This window comes from Neofelis nebulosa, chromosome 15, assembly GCF_028018385.1.
Source record: "Neofelis nebulosa isolate mNeoNeb1 chromosome 15, mNeoNeb1.pri, whole genome shotgun sequence".
Classification (NCBI taxonomy): Eukaryota; Metazoa; Chordata; class Mammalia; order Carnivora; family Felidae; genus Neofelis; species Neofelis nebulosa.
In genome coordinates this window covers 2,639,905-2,658,803 of record NC_080796.1, presented here as the reverse complement: position 1 = coordinate 2,658,803, position 18,899 = coordinate 2,639,905, and the positions used below count along the sequence as shown (strand labels likewise).

Sequence of the window (18,899 nt, the reverse complement as noted above, 5' to 3'; positions counted from 1 at the left end):
GAGGATCACCCCACACGTGTCACACGCACCTGGGTTGGGATGATGGGGGGATTGTGGCCTGCCCCAGCCCCAACCCGTCCCAGGGGCGGGTCATAAGTCACCTGGAGGAGACAAAGGGCTCCGGACACGCCCTACTCACTAGGTGGCCATGGACTTCTCCTGGAAAGTGACGAAGGCCATGCCCAGGGGCTGTTCCTGCACCCGGCGTTCCTCATCCGCGATCCTCTCCAGCAGCCTGTCCCTCATGCGCGCGTAGTAGGAGACGGCATCCTCCTAAGGACACGCACCCCCTCGTGACCACGGGCCCTGCGCGGGCGGCGGGGACCCCGTGGCACTCCCGCGGGGGGCCGGGCCCTCACCCACTCGCACCCCGGCACTTTGCAACAGCAGAACTGGCCGCAGGGCCTGGGGTTGATGAGGGTCCACTGGCCTGTCTTCGCCCGCAGGTTCATGTAATAGATCAGGCTCTTTTCTGTCTTCTTCCTGCAGGGGTGGGGGTAGGGGGACACACGTCAGAGTCACCATAACCCTGCGGCACAGACCCCACGCCCACTGTCCAACTGCCAGGCCCAGGAGCTCAGCTTTCTTTTTTAAAGTTTATTTTGAGAGAGAGAGAGAGAGAGAGCGAGCGCAAGCCGGGGAGGGGCGGAGAGCAGGGGAGAGAGAATCCCAAGCAGGATCCGCACTGCCCAAGCGGAGCCCGATGCGGGTCTCGAACTCACGAACCGATCCGAAACCAAGGGTCGGAGGCTTAACCGACTGTGCCCCCCTGGCACCCCAGGGGGTCAGCTTTCCAAACAAGAAAGGGGCAGAGCCCCCCCTCCTGCCTTCCCCCCTGGGGGCTCCGCCTAGACCCCCCACCAGCAGCGAGGCAGCAGGGTGGGCGGCCCAGGAGGGAGGGACAGGCTTCCGGCCACCGACCAGCCCCGCTCACCTCTCCCTTCACAGGTGAATCAGCCTGGCCACGTCGTAGCACAACTGTACGTCCACCACTTCACACGTGGGATACGCGTCCCTGTGCGCAAGGCAGGCCGTCGGAAAAGAGAACCCTCCCCACCCGGCAGGAGAGATCCCCCCCAAGTCCCCGAGGGTACTCGGGGTACCACAGAAACCTCTTTCCTTTCGTCTTTTTACAAAGGGTGAAATTTTGAAATTCAACACAAAGAGGGCTTTTTTTTTTTTAACAGCACGAAAGCAATCGCCTGAAACTGAAAGGCTCGTGCCCGCTTGGCTGTACGTCAGCGGGCGCGTGTGGGGCCAGATGAATCCGGTTCGTGACCTCCTTCACCCACCCGGAGGAAGAGCACTATCGTCTGCTCTGGCTCACGCCTACCTTGGACCGTGCGGAAATCCTACCCAGCGTGTGGCCCCTTTTTGAAGATCACAGACCTTTCAGGTTCAATGAACGCAGGGGGCTCGCAGCCCAGCAAACGTCTACACCCGCATTAACAACCGTAGTACGACCCTCACAAGTGTGCTGTGTGTGGACTCACACCGGCCGGGTGCTCCCACGGTATTCACTATGCCGTCCTCACCATAGCCTGGGAGGTTCTGTCCCCATTTTACAGATGAGGAAAATAAGGGCCGGAGAAGTTAAGTGACTTGTGCCCAAGGTCACACCGCGAGTGGCTGTTGGAGCCCAGATGTGAATCCAGGCAGCCGGGCACCAGTGGCCGCTAAACGATGCTCCCTGCCCACCAGACACACAAAATCAGGCACTCGCTCTCTGTTTCTACGAATCGCCGTCGTCCGCAAATAGTGCTGAGTTACACCGTGGTCACCCCGAGTCCCCGCGGCAAGTTAGTGGCTGCGGGACTGGGAGGGGTGCGTTCGGACTGAATCCTCAGCTCGCCGCCTGGGGCAAGCCCTCCAGCCGGGGTCCCGGGGCCTCTGCACCTGCCCTCCCCTCTCCTGCTCCACACCCCCCTCCCCTGCATCCCTGGTACCACACACACACACACACACACACACACACACACGGCCTCCCCCAGAGGAGCCCTGCCTCCTCCTCCACCGCAGGACTCCTTGGTGCAGGTGCTCCCTCCAGAGACACCCGTGGGCGGACGCCTGTGCCAGCGCAGGCCCCCCCCACCCCCCGGAGACCTGCTCGTGCCCTCGAGCTATTTCTCTGCACCTACAGCCTGGCCTGTGCTCCAGCTGCTGTGGTCCCCCGGGGCGGCCTGCAGCGGACAGGCCTTCTAGACCCCAGACTTCTAGAAGCCTTCCACAGCAGGCTGGCACACGGCGGCCATGGATGCTCGCATGGCAGGGCCAGGCCCTTCGCCAAGTCTCTGGGCGCCCAAAGAGAAGACAGAGCGGCCCGCCTGAGGCATCTGCCCCGCCTGGAGGGGCCACAGCCCTGCTCACCGGAAGTGGGTCTCCACTGTCTCCTTCTTGCTGTCTCGGGGGAGTCCCGTGATGAACAAGGTCCACCTCACCTGCCAGAGACACACATGGGGGCGGGGGATGTCACCCCAAGGCACGCCAGTCCCCAGGTGGGCCCAGGGTTTCCGCCCTATTCAAGCCCACCCAGCCCCGCCCCTCCCCACGGAACACAGTGAGAGCTCGGAGGGACCAGTGCTCCCCTGGGAGAGCCCGGAGGGGGTCCTTCACATGCTTTACTGACTGACCCCCGCCCCCCAGATGCCCCTAATCAGAAAAATTTTAGAAGCTAATGTCAGGCATCTGGGTGGCTCAGTCAGTTAAGCGTCCGACCACTGATTTCGGCTCAGGTCACGATCTCACGGTTCGTGGGATCGAGCCCCGTATCGGGCTCTGTGCTGACAGGGCAAGGCCTGCTTGGGGTCCTCTCTCCCTCTCTCTTTGCTCCTCCCCTGCTCGTGCTATCTCTCCTTCTCTCTCTCTCAAAAAATAAACACATAAAAACCTTAAAAATAACAAGTGAATTGGGGCGCCTGGGTGGCTCAGCCGGTTGAGCGTCCGACTTCAGCTCGGGTCACAATCTCACCGTTCGTGGGTTCGAGCCCCACGTCGGGCTCTGTGCCGACGGCTCGGAGCCTGGAGCCTGCCTCGGATTCTGTGTCTCCCCCTCTCTCTGCCCCTAACCCACTCGCATTCTGTCTCTGTCTCTCTCAAAAACAAACATGAAACAAAAAGAAATTTATGAAATAAAAAAAAAATTAACAAACGAATGAACGAAAAGCTGAAGTCAACCGTGAGCACAAACATGCCAGCCAGGTCCCACAGAGGCCTCTTTAAGCGCACGGCTCCCGTGTCCTGGCAACAGGCCGGGTCAAGGCTCCGCTCTGGCCCCACCCGTGACCCTCCCCGCCTCGCTCACCGAGTTCTCCTCCTGGTACTGGATGGACCGGGTGTGGTGTCTCATGAAGCCCACGGTGAGGAGGAGATAGATGACGGCAAAGACAGTGTGCAGCCAAAGGAGGTCATCGCTGAGCGGGGACACCTGCCATCAGGGCCCGGCTCCCACACAGGGCGGGGTTTGCGGGGGGGCGGGCCCTCCACGTCTCCTAACCACCCCCCACCCCCACCCCGCACAGCAGCACTGCCCGGGGCAGGCAGTGCCCGCAAAGCCCTGGCCCCCGCCCCATACTCACTCCGTCTGCAGGTTTGCGATGGTCGTCCTCCCAAAGCTATAAGGGTCTTTGTCTGCAGACAAGCAAGACACTTAGTCTTAGGGTCACACTAGGGAAGGGGGATGGGGGCGGCCCGCCTCGGTCCGTGGGTCTCTGAGGAAGCACGAGACGGCCAGGCCCGTCAGAGGACAGGGACCGGCCGTCCGGTCTTTTCAGAACTGCACCAACCCAAGGCCCCACTTTACCCGACAACCTCTTCCCGACCCGCCGCGTGGGTAAGTCACAATCGGAATTTCTCTTGCTTTGAGATTCTTGTGACATTCCTTGAGAATCTGAAATCCTCCTGAACGGGTCCCAAAACCGAGCTGGGAATCCCTGGGCATGAGAAGTGGATTCGTGGGGCCCCTGGCTGGCTCAGTCAGCAGAGTGTGTGACTCTGGATCTCGGGGTCGTGAGCTCCAGCCCCGTGTTGGGTGGAGAGAAAGAGAGAAAGAGAAAAAGAGAGAAAGGAGAAAGGAGAAAGGGGAAGGAAGGAAGGAAGGAAGGAAGGAAGGAAGGAAGGAAGGAAGAGGAAAGGAAAGGAGAGGAAGGAAGGAAGGAAGGAAGGGAGGGAGGGAGGAGGGAGGAAAGAAGGGAGGGAGGAAGGAAGAGAGGAGAGGGAGGAAGAGAAGGGAGGGAGGGAGGGAGGGAGGAAGGTGGGGAGGGAGGAAGGTGGGGAGGGAGGGAGGAGGGAAGGGAGGAGGGAGAGAAGAAGGAAGGGAGGGAGGGAGGAGGAAGCGGATTCTTTGGCATTTTGGAAGCCAGCCTCCCGCACTGGCAGGACACACGGTTCCAGGCTGTGACTTTGAGCGTCACGAACATCTCCCACACCCACTCACTGTGGCCTCCCGATTGTGATCACGTGGGGGCAGGAAAGTATGAAACGCTCTCCGAAGGCCCCCGATCCTACGAGTCTTGGGGTTTTATTCCCCTTACTTAGAACCGAAGCTCACACCGGGGGCCAAGCTCCTGGCCCAGGCTCAGGTCCGGGGGTGGGGGGTGCCTCTTGAGAGGCACGGCCAGGCAGAGGGGAACGTTCCGGAGTCACCCCGAGGCCTCCTGACACCTGGGCCCACCCCAGCCCCACGAGCCCCCCCCAACCCCACCCCGGGCCGTGAGTCACACAAGACGAGGGAACATTACCCAGCAAATCACCCGAGAGGTTGACGGGCAGGATGACGCACAGGGACAAGCAGCTGACGACCACTAGTAGGAAGATGACATGTCTCTGGAAGGACAGGTAGTGGATGGCGTCCTCCCCACACCGCTCCAGAATCTGGTCATCGCTGCCCAAGACACGCACAGGGGACCCGGGTGAGCGGCAGGGCCGGGCCGGGCTGTCCCGTCTCCTCACATCCCAGGACACCGAGCTTTCAGTCGCGCAGCTCGGGAGGGCGGAGGCAGGACAAGCCCGGAGGAGCCTCCTTCCCAGCGCCCTGCACCACACCCCCCACACCACACCCCCAGGCACCTGCTGCCCGCATCCCTGCAGACACGTGTGCAGGGGGAGGTCCCGCAGCCCCTCCTGCTTCTGTCAACATGTCAATTGTTCCGGGCTCCCCACCCTGCCGTCCGGCCCCCTCCCTGTGTCCTGCTGGCCTCATGGGGGCTCCGCCCTTTCCTCCTTGCCCTATTTGGACGCTCCGGCCCCCTTGGGGACCTGGAAAATTCCAGGCGCTGACAGCCAGAATGCCACAGAGGGAAAAGGGGGGTCTCCCTGAGGGTCCGGCTTCCAGAAAAGCAGGAAAATTCTGCGCGGGCAGTGGTAAGAGAAGCGGGTGTCACGGCACCAAAGCAGATCCGAGAGGTGGGAGACCGGCGGGAGCCACGGGCCACACGTGAGGCGGTGAGGTGGGCACGCCAGGCCGGCCGGGTACCGGGCAGATGCTCAGAAGCCAGCCTGGGGATGGACGCTACCCTGCGTGCTGTTTACCTGGAGGACAGAGCTTTGCACCTGACCACACTGGCTGCACTTCCCAATCACCTGCCAGAAAGTACCTGCCCTGCCCCCAACCGTGCGCACTGAACAAACAGGATGGGGGCCCAAACCTAACCCGGCGGCGACTTCCGACTTTCTTTCCTCAACAGGTTTTCTGGAGACACACCTCTGACCGACTCCCTATCTTGCCAGGAAGGCAAAGCCAAGGAAACTGAGGGGATGCTTTGAATGTCACCTGCAACACTGGCCGCGAGCAGCTGTTAGAATGCAACTGTGGCCTTAAAACAGTCAAAGTATCCTTTTTGCAACAGGAAGGAGTAGACACTGAAAACATATCTAATACAGTGTTACAGGGACACAGGGAGTCCCAGTGTCTGATACAGTGTTACAGGGACAAAGCCGGGGGACACGCGGCGTCCCAGTGTCTGATACAGTGTTACAGGGACAAAGCCGGGGGACACGCGGCGTCCCAGTGTCTGATACAGTGTTACAGGGACAAAGCCGGGGGACACGCGGCGTCCCAGTGTCTGATACAGTGTTACAGGGACAAAGCCGGGGGACACGCGGCATCCCAGTGTCTGATACAGTGTTACAGGGACAGAGTGGGGACACTCAGAGTACCAGTGACAGCCCCCCTCCAGAGAAATGCCTGTGCCAGCAGAGGGAACTGAGCGGGGGGGAGGAGCACGGAACAGGGTGGGGTATGGAGGGGAGAAAGGGGGTATGGGGAGAAGGGGGGATATGGGGAAGGGAAGGGGGGTATGGGGAGGGGAAGGGGGGTATGAGGGAAGAGAGGGGGTATGGGGAGGGGAAGGAGGGCATGGGGGGGAGAAGGGGGTTGGGGGGAGGGAAAGGGGGTATGGGGAGGGGAAGGGGTATGGGGGGACAAGGGGGGTATGGGGAGAGGGAGGGGGTATGGGGGGAGAAGGGGTGTATGGGGAGAGGGAGGGGGTATGGGGGAGAAGGGGTGTATGGGGAGAGGGAGGGGGTATGGGGGAGAAGGGGGGTATGGGGAGAGGGAGGGGGTATGGGGGAGAAGGGGGGTATGGGGAGAGGGAAGGGGTATGGGGGAGAAGAGGGGGTTGGGAGGAGGGGAAGGGGGTATGGGGAGGGGAGGGGTGTATGGGGAGGGGAAGGGGGGTATGGGAGGAGAAGGAGGGTTGGGGGAGGGGAAGAGGGGTATGGGGAGGAGGGTCTATGGGGAGGAGGGGGGTGTGGGGAGGAGCAAGTGTGGGTGGAGGAGGGGGTATGGGGAGGAGGGGTGGAGGGAGGAGGGGTACAGAGCAGATCTGCCAACAGCCTTTGCGGGTTACCATGAAATGACGACGCAGCGTGTCTCACGCCGCCCCACCCAACCCAGGCTGAGTGGGGTCCCCACCGCCGGGACAGGGGAGCAGCCTGAGCCCCACCCAGCAGTGGCCACAGGCCGCAGTCCCCCAAGGGGCACCCGCCGTGGGCACGTGTCAGGGGAGGGTCTAGGACACCTAAAATCCTCTCTGTGTGCGCCGGACCCACGCTCGGAGTGACCTGCCACGTCAGGAGGAAACGCGTCCCAGTGACGTGATTTCGCGGTGGTGGGCAGGCAGGGGCCGGCCGACCCACCTCTCCCGCTGTGTCGCCTGGGCCCCTCTTACAGTCGTGGAAACTGAGGCCCAGGGAGAGGGACGTACCCGACGTCCCGCAACCACCGCATTTCATCAATTCTAAGAGGCCCTCCTCTTTCACCACCTCCGAAACCGCACCTCCTCCGCTCCCAGCCGCTCCCAGCTTCACAGGATTTCTCCCCACGGGCCCCAAACGTTAGAAACAAGGAAACTTGGAAGCGGAGGAGTTGAAGGTGCAAAGCGTTCCTGCCCAAAGCGAGGGGGAAAGTGGCTTGTGCGGGCCGTGTGGGCCACCTGCATGCCCGGCCCCCACACGAGGCTCCGCCTCGAACCCAGAAGCATCTAGGGACCCATCTCGGCGTCAGGCATCCCGGCTCCTTTCCTCCTCGCCGGCCAAGCGCAGAGGCAAAGCCACCCGAGGAAAGACAGGCAGACACGCGCGCCCACCCACTAACACACCCACCCACGTTCACGCACACACCCGCTGTACTCACTGCAGGCGAAAGATGGCAGTCAGCCAGGGACAGCATCCCTGGGAACGGAGAGATCAGGGATTAGCTTTGAGCATCTCTGTCCCCGGGAGGCGGATGGAATCACCGCCTCTGACGGTCACTAACCATCTAACCCCCCGTTATATAGAAGCAGCGCTTTTGTCCCAAATCCAGCAAAGGCCACGGCTTGTCCCCAAGGCGACAGAGTCTGCCGGCCCCCAGTCCTCTGGGACACGCACCCTGTGCCTGGAATTCTCGTAAAAACCCCTCAAGTTTTGACAGTTTGCTCCAGGGCCGAGGCCTGAACTTGACCCGAGAGCCGGTGAGAGCTCAGAGCGGTTCTGGAACTGTTCTGCTGGATGGCCCGCAGTGCTGACCGAGACGCAGGACAGACACAAGGAAACAAGCCTCACGGATGGGACAGGCCCCCCCCCCAGGTGGGACTCTGGAGGGAAGAGGGTCCGTCGGCTGACTGTCCATCGCCTCTCTTGATCGTAACCCCTCCACCCCCAAAGCTGGGCTGGACCCCGGCCCGCTGGGCACCTCCTCAGGGTCAGGTGCCGGGGAACCCGGCTGGGCCGCCCACCTCTGACTCGCCGCCAGCAGGCACGTCAGCAATGAACCGTCACACAGATCCCTGCGTGTGATGAGAGCCGAGCGCTGGGACCACAGGGGACTCGGGAGCTCCTGCCTCAGAGTTAACCCCGTGTCACCCCCTGGGCCTCCCCGCTGCACCCTCCCCGCGGTCCGTCCCAAGTCCAGGGGGCTCACCACCAGCACCTGCCACTCAGGACGCGGGGGGCCAAGTCGGCCCCCGAACCAGTACCCGGCTGCCCTGCCCCGCCCCCACCACGGCCACAGCCACGCCTGTCCCGTCGATACCAACCAGCTCGCTTTCAAAATCTTGTTGCCCAAAAGAGGACGACGATGACAGTCTCTGGAACCTGGAATCGCTGGGAACACAAAAGGAAAAAAATGCCAGGAAATCCTTTTTCGAAGTCTGAAAACCTCCGTCCGGTATCCCGCCATCCCTTAGAGCCCGGGACCAAAGCTGTGGCCTTCCTCCAAGTCTGGGACAAGATCTAACTCAGCCCGTGAAACACACCCACCAGGGCGGCGACCGCACCTGGGCGTGCAAGACGCGAAACCCCCGCGTTACATGGGCCGGGTGACAAGGGGTCAGGGCACTGGCAGGCCGTCCCCGCACCCCGCACCCTGGGGCCTCGGCTCCGGGCCCACCCAAGGGGACTTCAGACTGTTGACGTTTGCGATACGTCTCCCGGCACGTCAGATTAACCTCGTTTTATCAAATCGACACCACCACTGGCTGCCAGGGACATAATAATCTTATGAACCGATGAGAAAGACTGAAGTGTGACCGCCATTGATGACAAGCGGCACCCCACTTTCAGGGACAAGAAAATGGGAGCGTGGGCGTCTGGATGCTGGGGGGGGCTCCCCTCCCCTGCCCTGTGTGTGGGGGGTCGCTTGAGGTGTGTGAATTATGTTCATTATCACTTCCAGTTTTCTAGAACCGATTCCAAAACCTCACTCGCAGGGGCAGAAGACAGGAAGAACCTTGACTTTCAAAGCCTTCACAGGCAGCTCTCTCATTTGACCTTCTGGGTGCCCTGCGGGGGACAGGGGACAGGAGGAGAGAAACCCCAGAAGGTGGGGACTTGACCACGGCCTTGCAGCCAAGGAGGAAGCAGGGCCTCCTGGGGTTCACAGGCTCAGTACCTTTCCAGTGCACGGCCCCTCCTGGGACTCGGGGTGCCACAAACACATCACGTCCCCAGAGTCCCCCCAAAACTGTCTAAGGCTCCCAAGAAGCCCTCGGGGCAAGGTGAACACCCTCGGGCTTTCGCAAACGCCAGGACCCAGGAGGCAGGAAGCGGCACGGAGCTTTCGCAGCGACGCGGCCCGTGCCTCGCACAGAGACCACAGTCCAACGCCTGTGCAGCAAGGGTGGAGGTCGGCCTGGGGAAGCCGAGCGGCCCGGTGGGGGGAGCCTGGCCACAGGGGTGTCTCCCCCCACTGCTTCCTGTCCTGCATCTGACACCAGGTCCCAGGCCGTGTGACAGCCAGCCGGGGCTGGAGACGCCAGGGTGCGGACCTAGAGGACGGTCCCCCCTTGAGGAGTCGTGAGCAGCCAGCAGAGCCCAGGTGACGTCCAGCCAAGGGGGTCCCTGCTGCACCAGACTCACCCGACGCTGGCTGAGTGAGGGCCACCGGCCCACGCTGACCCTGAGCGGGGACAGGAGCAGCTCCCCGGGGGCTCGCCTCGCCCCCAGCCCCCAGCTAACTCATGTCAGAGAAGGGACACTCTTTCAACATTCAGGGTGAGGAAGAAGAGTGGCATCCGTCTCAGCTGATAACGAAAGCCCCGAGTGTGTAAAGGAACTAAACTTCCTCCAGCAAGGTTCACGGCCAGGCCACGGCCGTGGGAGAGGCACCTGTGGTGAGGAGAGACGGCTTCTGACCCAGGCCTGGCGGACGGATGTGCTCAGTGGACACAACGTAGTGTCAGCAACACGCGTGGGCCCCCAGCCCCGTCCCAGTGACACACACACACACACACACACACACACACACACACACTCACGCTCTCGAGGTGACACGTCCTGCTTACCTGTCCGCTTCTGACACCAGGGCGATACGGCCATAATCCCAGAATCTCCTTCTTATGATGGAAAACACCAAGATCAAACACTGACAGGAGAGAAGAAACCAAGTAAAGGGACTTCTCATTAGAGACACCTGCCTTAGGGGCAAAGCCCACCAGCCTGAACCCAGCGGGGCTACAAGGGCCCAGAGAGGGCACCGAGCCGCCCGAGGCCACACAGCTCAACCATCCGACCCTTTGCCCACCGTCTTCACGAGCGCCTGTCGCCGATGCCAGGGCACAGAGGCCACGAGCCCGTCCCTGAGCTGGCCCCGGCGCCCTCCTCACCATGAGCATCGGCCCCGCTCTTTGCTCTCAGGGCAGCAACAGCCAGGACCCCCACCCCACCGACCCTGCGCTGATCAGCCCTCAGTGCTCCTGAGCAGGAAGGCGAGACCAGGCCTCACAGCCGCCCAGGACCCGCTTCCTTCCTCTTACACAGAACTGCACTTAATTACAGGGCGAGGAAGCAGAGCTCCCCCAGGCCGAGCCGGGTGCTCCCCCAGGCAAGCCCCGAGGACGCCAGCATGGGGCCTGGACGGGGGACAGTGCCCACCGAGGAGCCTGGGCTCTGGCAGCTCGGTCTCCACAGCCTGGGGCCCTCAGCCAATCGCTCTAAACCCCGTCCAGCTGTAAAATCTGTAAGCTCCACACCACCTCCTCCGCGTTCACCTTGGCGGTCCTCAGACCCGGTCTTGCCTGGACAGACCACCGCCCTTCAAGGTTCAGGGAGGGTGACACAGAGCCGTTTTCAATTCACCTACCCCTGCCGGCCTCGGTCACAAACCAGGCGTTCATTTCATTTCATTTTCTTTTCATTTCATTTCATTTTCTTTTCATTTCATTTCATTTATTTCATTTCATTTCATTTATTTCATTTCATTCATTTCATTTATTTCATTTCATTCATTTCATTCTATTTCATTTCATTCTATTTCATTTCATTCTATTTCATTTCATTCTATTTTATTTCATTTTATTTTTTATTTTCATTTTATTTCATTTACTTATTTTTTTTAGGAACTAAGCTTTTTTTTTTTAAGGTTTATTTATTTATTTTCAGAGAGAGACAGAGAGAGCAACCAGGGGAAGGGCAGAGAGAGAGAGAGAGAGAGAGAGAGAGAGAGAGAGAGAATCCCAAACAGGCTCCCCCAATGTGGGGCCCAAACCCACGAACTCGGAGATCATGACCTGAGCCGAAATCAGGAGTCAGATGCTTAACCGACTGGGCCACTCAGGCGCCCAGAACTGACCTTTTAAATGTGGGTTTGTCTCCCTAAAGGGAATCCAGAGGCCAGAACCCCACAGGGGCCGCGTCCCTTTCGGGACCGTCTCCAGGTGGACGGGGAAGCTGGTGACTATTCCCGGAGGCAGGTGAGTCACGTCTCAGGACAAAGCTGAAGGCCGTCCGGCAAGTGCCCCCCCCAACCCCGCCGCCCCCTCTGCTGCCTTCTTGGGGTGTGTGTCTCATGCGCCCATGTTCTCCCAGCCGCTCTGGCTCACGTGTGCACCCATCACATCCCCTGATAAACACCCAGCTCCCCTCGCCGGCGCCCCTGCAGCCGTGTCCACCCTCGCTCTCCAGCGCCCCTTCTCGTTATTCCCACCAGCCCTCAGCGTCACCGGCGCACCCCCGGGACCCCCCACCCCTGTCACCCGAGGCTGGTGTTCTCAACCTACACGTGGACTCCAAGAAACAGGTTGTCTGGCACCTAAAAGCCCTTCTCATAAATGTTTTTAAAGTTTATTTATTTGAGAGAGAGAGAGAGAGAGAGAGAGAGAGAGAGACAGAGACAGCGCACGAGCCAGGGAGGAACAGAGAGAAAGGGAGACAGAATCCCAGGCAGGCTCCTCCCCATCGGCACAGAGCCCACTGTGGGGCTCGAACCCACGAACCGTGAAATCAGGACCTGAGCCGAGATCAGGCGTCGGACGGTTGACCGACTGAGCCCCCTGGGCGCCCCACAGAGCCCTTTCTCGTGAAAGCGACGTGAGTGGCAGGTGGGTTCCCATGCCAGCCCCTAAGGTGCCACTGTGAGGCAAATCCTGGGGCAACAGGGCAGATCTGAGTCCTGGGGACACCCCCTCCCCAGCACAAGCTACTCATTTATACCCTCAGCGAGAGGTATGGCCACCCCACAGGCAGGAACACAAGAAGGGGCCCCGTGGCCCCCGGGGAATCCCACCCAACCACCCGTGGGGGAGAAGAACAGCATACTGCAAACCGGGGGACCCCCTGGGAACAGGCAGGTCTGGGCCACTGAAGGCCACGAAGGTGGGCCTTTCCCCAGCTGTGTCCTCTGCTCTGCGACTGATCCCCTAAAAGGCCCAGGACCCAGCGGGGGACAGGAGGTGACATTTCTAAGCTGGGAGGTGCGGCCACTCTATTCCAGCCCATGCCTCTGGTCCCTGTGGACTGACCCCTTCCACGGGCCTCACCACGCAACAGGCTGACTCTGTGACCAGGGGGACAGCTGCGTCACCCGCAGAGCGCGGCTCCCCGGGGTACAGCAGGTGAGGGGCAGAGGTGACGTGTGAACTCGGGCACGCCTGATCCCATACCTGAGTTTTCCAGAAGGCCCGGGAGGAGAGGGGGGGACACGATTCAGGAGGGGACTCACCAGGAAGCAACTGACGTCTATGAGCAGGACAGTGGGGACGCCCCCGAAGGTGACCCCCTGGAGCACGGTGCTGTTTTTGGCCGTGTTGTAGCAGTACGAGTCGTTGGGCTGGTCCCCGATGCCCAGCCGCTCACGCACAGACACCGCCTTGGACCGCCACAGCTCCAGGATCAGGGAGTTGTTCATCGTGCCCCTCCTCCCTGGAGAGCAAACCGGGCAGACAGTCAGGACCAGGGGTCCCCGGAGGGTCCCCCACCCGCACTGGCAGGGCCCGAGGTGGGCCCAGGGGCCGCTAGGCGCAGCCAGCAGCAAGCAATCAGGGAGAGGCGGGCACCGGGCCCCGCGTGCCTGGCAGAGCCCAGGAGAATAGCCCCATTGTGGGAACAGTCCCAAGGGTCAGATGGCCCGGTGGACAGCTCATCAGGACACAGCAGGGAGGGAGGTGGGGGGACAGGGGCCTGCCTCCTAAGAGGTGCCTGAGCTCCTGCCAGGAAAGTCCTCCCCGGGGAGCCCCTGGGGGCTTGGGGGGACAGTCGGGGGACAGAAACGAAGGAGATAAAGGTGGGAAAGACGAAAACGCAGGAAGAAACAAATCAGGAACGTCCATCCAAGTACGCACACACATGTCAGCTCCAGGAAGGCCCTGAAGGGGCAGCCAGAAAGGGCAAGGGGGGTGGTGGAAGCAGGTGGGAAAGAGGGGCACACCCCCACCCTCCCGGGGAAACCCCCCCCCCACCTCCCCAGTCTAACAGGAAGGCCCGGCCTTTTCAAAGCAAATACGACTCCAGGTTACTCCAGGCTGCTCGTAGACCTTTCCTCTCTGAGGCTTCTGGGAGCCCCAGGAAGCTAGGAAACCACCAGTGTTTGTCCCTGTCATCGAAGGCCCCCGAAGGCCCCCGAATTAGCGCCCCCTCACACCGTCTGTGGCTGGAGAGCCGGGAGCGATAACTCAGCAACCCTTCCTCAAGCTCTGACTCGTCTGTCAGGGAACTTCTGCGAGGTCTGCTATCTCTAACCTGCCACAGGGACAAAAATCTTGGGGACCAGAAGAAAAGGGACGGAGGTATTTGGACTGCCTGGCGATGTGGCTGGGGTGGTGACTGCCACTTCGACCCCCAGGACGGGCTGGCTGGGGACAATGTCTCATACACACACACACTCTCTCTCTCTCTCTCTCTCTCTCTCTCTCTCACACACACACACACACACACACACACACACACACACACACAAAGGATGGACTGCAGGAAGCGGTTAGAGGCAGCTCCAAGGACATGGGAGGATGACCCAGGAGCCTGAGTCACTCTCTCACCCCTTATGAGAGGCTTGCCAATGGCCAGACGATGTGACGCCAGAGCCACGGAGCTGGTGGCCCTCAACAGAGTCACAAAGACTACCTCTGGGAGGCAGATCTTGGTTTCCCTGCTTTAAGGGTCGCCCAGCAGCACCACCCCCGACAGAGCGCCCGGCCTGACGCTGTGAGGCCAGCGCCTGCCGCCCCCCCCCCAAAACCCCTGTCCTGCCTCACACATACCAGACGCCCAGGGAAGGAAGGACTGCGGGCGAGTCCCTGGGCGAGGTCCTCAGCCAGTGCCGGCAGAGACAGGAACAGTCCCGGCCGCCTCCCAAGCTGCCTCAGGCCTGCCACTCACTTCCTGCTGGGCTCTCCCGACCCCAGGACTGGGCCGCACGGCCTTTCCAGGCCTCCCTGAAGGAACGCAGAGTCACCAGGAGCTGCCTTTTCCGCTTTGGCTCACGCCCGCCCCAAGCCTCTGAACTCAGGGCCTCACATGCAGCCTTTGGTGTTTCCACCCTGCTTCCCCCGCCCAGCTCCCCCCCCCAATCCCCCACCACCACCCAAACTGGTTCTGGGCGCTCCTCTGTGCTGCCTGCCCCTCTCCTCCTCCTCCAGCCTCAGCAGCCTGACCTCTGGCTCGAGGCCTCGCTGGGCCCAGGGAGGGTCCACTCCACAGAAGCATGGGTGGCTGTGGGCCCCCGGTAAGGGCCTCCCCAAGGGCAGCTGCTACCCGAGGGCCAGAATCAGGAAAAGGGACACAGCAGAACAGGGAAGGCTTGAAAGGTAAAGAGGAAAGGAAAAATCACGCCCATAAAATGCTCACAGAGGGAGCACTGTCCCTGAGGAGTGGCTGCTGGGGGCGGGCGGCCCTGGCCGATGCTGCTTGAGGCTGAGCAGAGCAGAGGTCCCGTGGGAGGAAGCCCCCCGAGGCTCCTCGTCTTCCTTGTACCCCCTTCCACCCCGGGCACACCTCTGGGTCCCTTCCCTCCTGCCAAACTGGCTCCCTGGCTGGTTTTACACAGTCCGATAAGAACTGGCCAGGTCGGCCAGCAAGGACTGCCAGCCTGGTGGGGGGGGGGCTCCGGGCTCCCCAGAGCCAGCCCCCTTCCGGGGGAGGGCACAGCTTTGGGGGGTGGTGGTCTCTCTCAGACCTTTCAGCTCGATCGCGGACTGTCCCTGCGCTGGACACACATGGCGTCCAAACTCTGCTGAAAGGTCGCGCTCCCTCCAGGGCCAGCTCCCCTGCACTTTCCCCAACAGGCCGCTGGGGACACAGCCAGCACAGGGCAGCCTCGCGGGCTGGGGAGGAGGCCCTCCTTCATGGATGCGCAGTCCTCCCTGTGTGCGTCGACAGACCTATGTGAGTGCCTAGCACGTATCTATGCCTTCCAGAGGGTTCTCCACTACCAACGTGAGGGCAGGAAAGCCACAGTCACCGTGGAGGCCCCGCAGCCCCTGGAGCAGCAGGTGACTCGGGTCCCCAGCTCAAAGTTCAGCCCAGGTGCACCCCAGAGCCTGGCCGTGGCCGTCGGGAGGGAGGGCTGGGTCCAGCAGCTGGTCTCCCACTTGCCACAGTGCTAACTCACGGCCCACGTGTGTCCAGCAAGGACCGGCCCACGCAGCACACCTGACCACCTCCCCCTTCCTTCCGGAAACGCCAGAACGTAGCACCAGGTGCGTGAGCATCATCAGTTCTTACAAAAAGGCCCCACACAAATTCAGGGTATTTTTATCATCGCAGATCTTCCGGTTTTGTTACAAGACCACAAGCAGCCCGGGTCCCTCCACCACGGGAGGAGCGGACTCGGAGCTCCCAGACGCAGAAGAAGGTTGTGAAGGAAACACAACGGGGGGGGGGGGGGTTCCCCAGGAACCTGGAGAGCTGTCCACCTCCAGAGATGTCAGCCCTGGAGCGTCAAGAAAACGGCCCAGCCTTTGGCTACAGTGGGAGGCAGCGCGCCCAGCAGATACCTGAGCAGCCCTGGAGTTTGGGCTCAGACAGCGGCTTACACGCTCAGTGCCTTGACTTCCTCCCCTGTGAAGCGGGGCGGTGGTATTTCTCTCAACCCGGGCTGTTGGGAGGCACACGCCTGAGACCGTGTGCATGAAGCACTCAGCCCAGCACCTGGTCCGTGAGCACCCAAAAGGCTCCTGGCTTTTATTTTAAGTCACTTCTCCAGCCAATGGGAAACACAAGGTCAGCAGCCGGTCCAGGTTTTTCCCCTGTTAGAGCCCAGGGAACAGCCAGGGAGACCTTTGCCCCAACACTGAACAAAGAAGTGGTGTGAAGAGAGGTTTCTGCTTCTGCTCACGTCCACGTGGAGGCAGAAGCGACTCAGGGCTGTGACAGGTGTCCCGCCGGGAGGGGAGGAGGGAGGAAGACAGTGATGCGGGCCGGAGGGGAAAGGAGAAACAATACGGGTTGTTTCTCGGGTCGGGTTCGGGATGATCTGGAGTCTGTCCCCATCCCCCACGGCCTCAGCCCTGTCTGAGCAGGAGCCAGGGACTCAGAAAGGCGGGTCTCCCTCCCCTGCCCCCTTGTGCCCGGGGCTGCACTGGTGGGCACAGCCCCCTGGCTTAACCGCGAAGCCTGGACACCGCGGGGGTGGCGCGCAGGCACTCCTGGGCCTGGAAGGAAGCTCGAGGTCGTCTGGTCAATCACCCCGGGCAAGTCCTGCGCCAGCGGCCGCCCCACCCGGGGCTGGGACGTGCAGGCCGCCCCGGAGTCTCAGGTAGCCCGTCGTCTTATCAGGTCCCCGAACCCGACGGTTTGGGTTTCCAGGTGGAGATCTCCTCCTCCTCCCCTCCCTGCAAGGCCCCCTCCCCCCACACCCCGGCCCCCCTGGACTCCAGCAGGGCCGCGGGCAGGGGTCACCGAGGAAAGGGCCCAGTGGCTCCCACCTGCACCCCCCGGGGGGGGGGGCGTCTGAGAAGGAAGAGCCCCCCCCCCCCCCCCCCGGCTGCGCTCCTGCTCCCCGGCCGGCCGGGTCAGCCCCCCAGCGAAGGCGGGGGGGGGGGAGGGGAGGGGGGGGCGGTCCAAGACGGCTGCGGGGAAGCTAGAGAAGCACGTCCCCGCCCTGCCCGGAGAGAGGGGGTCCGCGCGGGCCGGGACCCTGGACTCGGCCCCGGGAGGGCTGCGGGCGACCCCGACCCGGCGCCCCTGCCCACCGTACCTGCGGCGCCCGCGCGGCGGCTGCACCTGACCGGCGGGTCCCGCCCCCGAAAAGTTTCAAAGTGAAACTCCGGGCGCCTCCCGCACATGCGCACCGCGAGCCCAGTTTTCGGATCCCGCCCCCGCCCCCGCCCGACCGCGCGCCGCCCGGGGACTTACGCCCGGAACCTGACCCCGCCCCTGCGCACCCGGGGCCGCGCCGCGGGGGGAGGGGGCGCAGGTCCAGGGGTCCCGGGGCGCGGGGGCGGCTGTTCCTGGGGCCCTTCTAGGGGTCCCGCTGGGGAGAGAGACCTGGATGGCATGTGCCCTTGCAGCCCCGGCCTCCTGTGGTTGCAGCGATAAAGGCGCTCTCTTATCTCCCTACTCATCACCGTGACCCTGACCTGAGCCCCGGCCTGTGGCTCCCTGCGCTGGGCTGGGGTCCGGGTGTCTCCTGTTGCTTCCCTGAGGGGTTTTTTCCGTCCCATCTGGCCTCCTCCTTCTCCCCACCCCGCTCCCGCCCCCACTAGTTATTTCCTGGAGTTTGCAGAGGGCCCCTGAGCTCGGCCCCCTTCGACTTAGTCCCTGCGCTCTGCCCCTGCTCTTGGCCCTGGTCTGCTCGGCCTGGTCCACTCACCCCTGCGCTTGGCCCCGGTCCGCTGGGCCCTGGTCCCCTCCGCCGGGTCCCCTTACTCCTGCGCTCAGCCCTGGCCCGCTCAGCCCCGGTTTGCTCGGCCGGTCAACTTAGCCCTTGCACTCGGCCCATGTGCTTGGCCCTGGCCTGCTCGGCCTGGCCTGCTCAGCCTCTGCGCTCAGCCCTGGTCCACTCAACCCTGATCCACTTAGCCCGGTCCGCTCAGCCCCTACGCTCCACCCTGCAAGTGTGTGGACATCTATCCTTTCCTGCTCTTACCTCCGCTGCCCAGAGCCTCACACTTGATCCCCCCCAAGGTGATGGGGGTGGGGGGTGTTGGCTGGATGTCTGCCCCCCCACCTCCCCAGACTTATCAGACCTCCTCTCACACCCCTCTCCTGCATGTCCCCACTGCCTCCCTGCCTCAATTAATGCCACCAGCACCTGCCTGGTCTGTGCTGAAGGGTCCAGGGAAATGCCTGGTTCTAAGTTTATCTATTTTGAGAGAGAGAGAGAGAGAGAGAGAGAGAGAGGGCACACGTGCACAAGACAGGGAGGGGCAGAGAAAGACCAAGAGAGAATCCCAAGCAGGCCCTGCACTGTCAGCGCAGAGCCCCAGGCCGGGCTCAAACCCAAGAACTGTGAGGTCATGACCTGAGCTGAGATCAAGAACCTGATGCTTAACCCACTGAGCCCCCCAGGTGCCCCAGCAAGTGCCTGGTTCTAACTAATCTCTGTAATTAGAATGGTGAAGCCACCCACTGACCAAAAAAAGAAAAGAAGAAACGTCAGGGTCTTTGACTTCACAGCGAAGGGATTTCTAAATTTTATTTTCAGTAGGTTAAGTTTATTTCAAAATCAAGAGAAGGCCAAATGGGTGAGACGGTGTGTTGAGGTAACTAAC

The 18,899-nt window shown here is 62.0% G+C and overlaps 1 pseudogene; it reads right to left on the bottom strand.

The window, feature by feature from the left end:
* The window catches only part of LOC131495922 (CSC1-like protein 1), a 28,838-nt pseudogene extending 11,344 nt beyond the window's left edge, over positions 1–17,494 (bottom strand).
* Between the last annotated feature and the right edge of the window lie 1,405 nt (positions 17,495–18,899).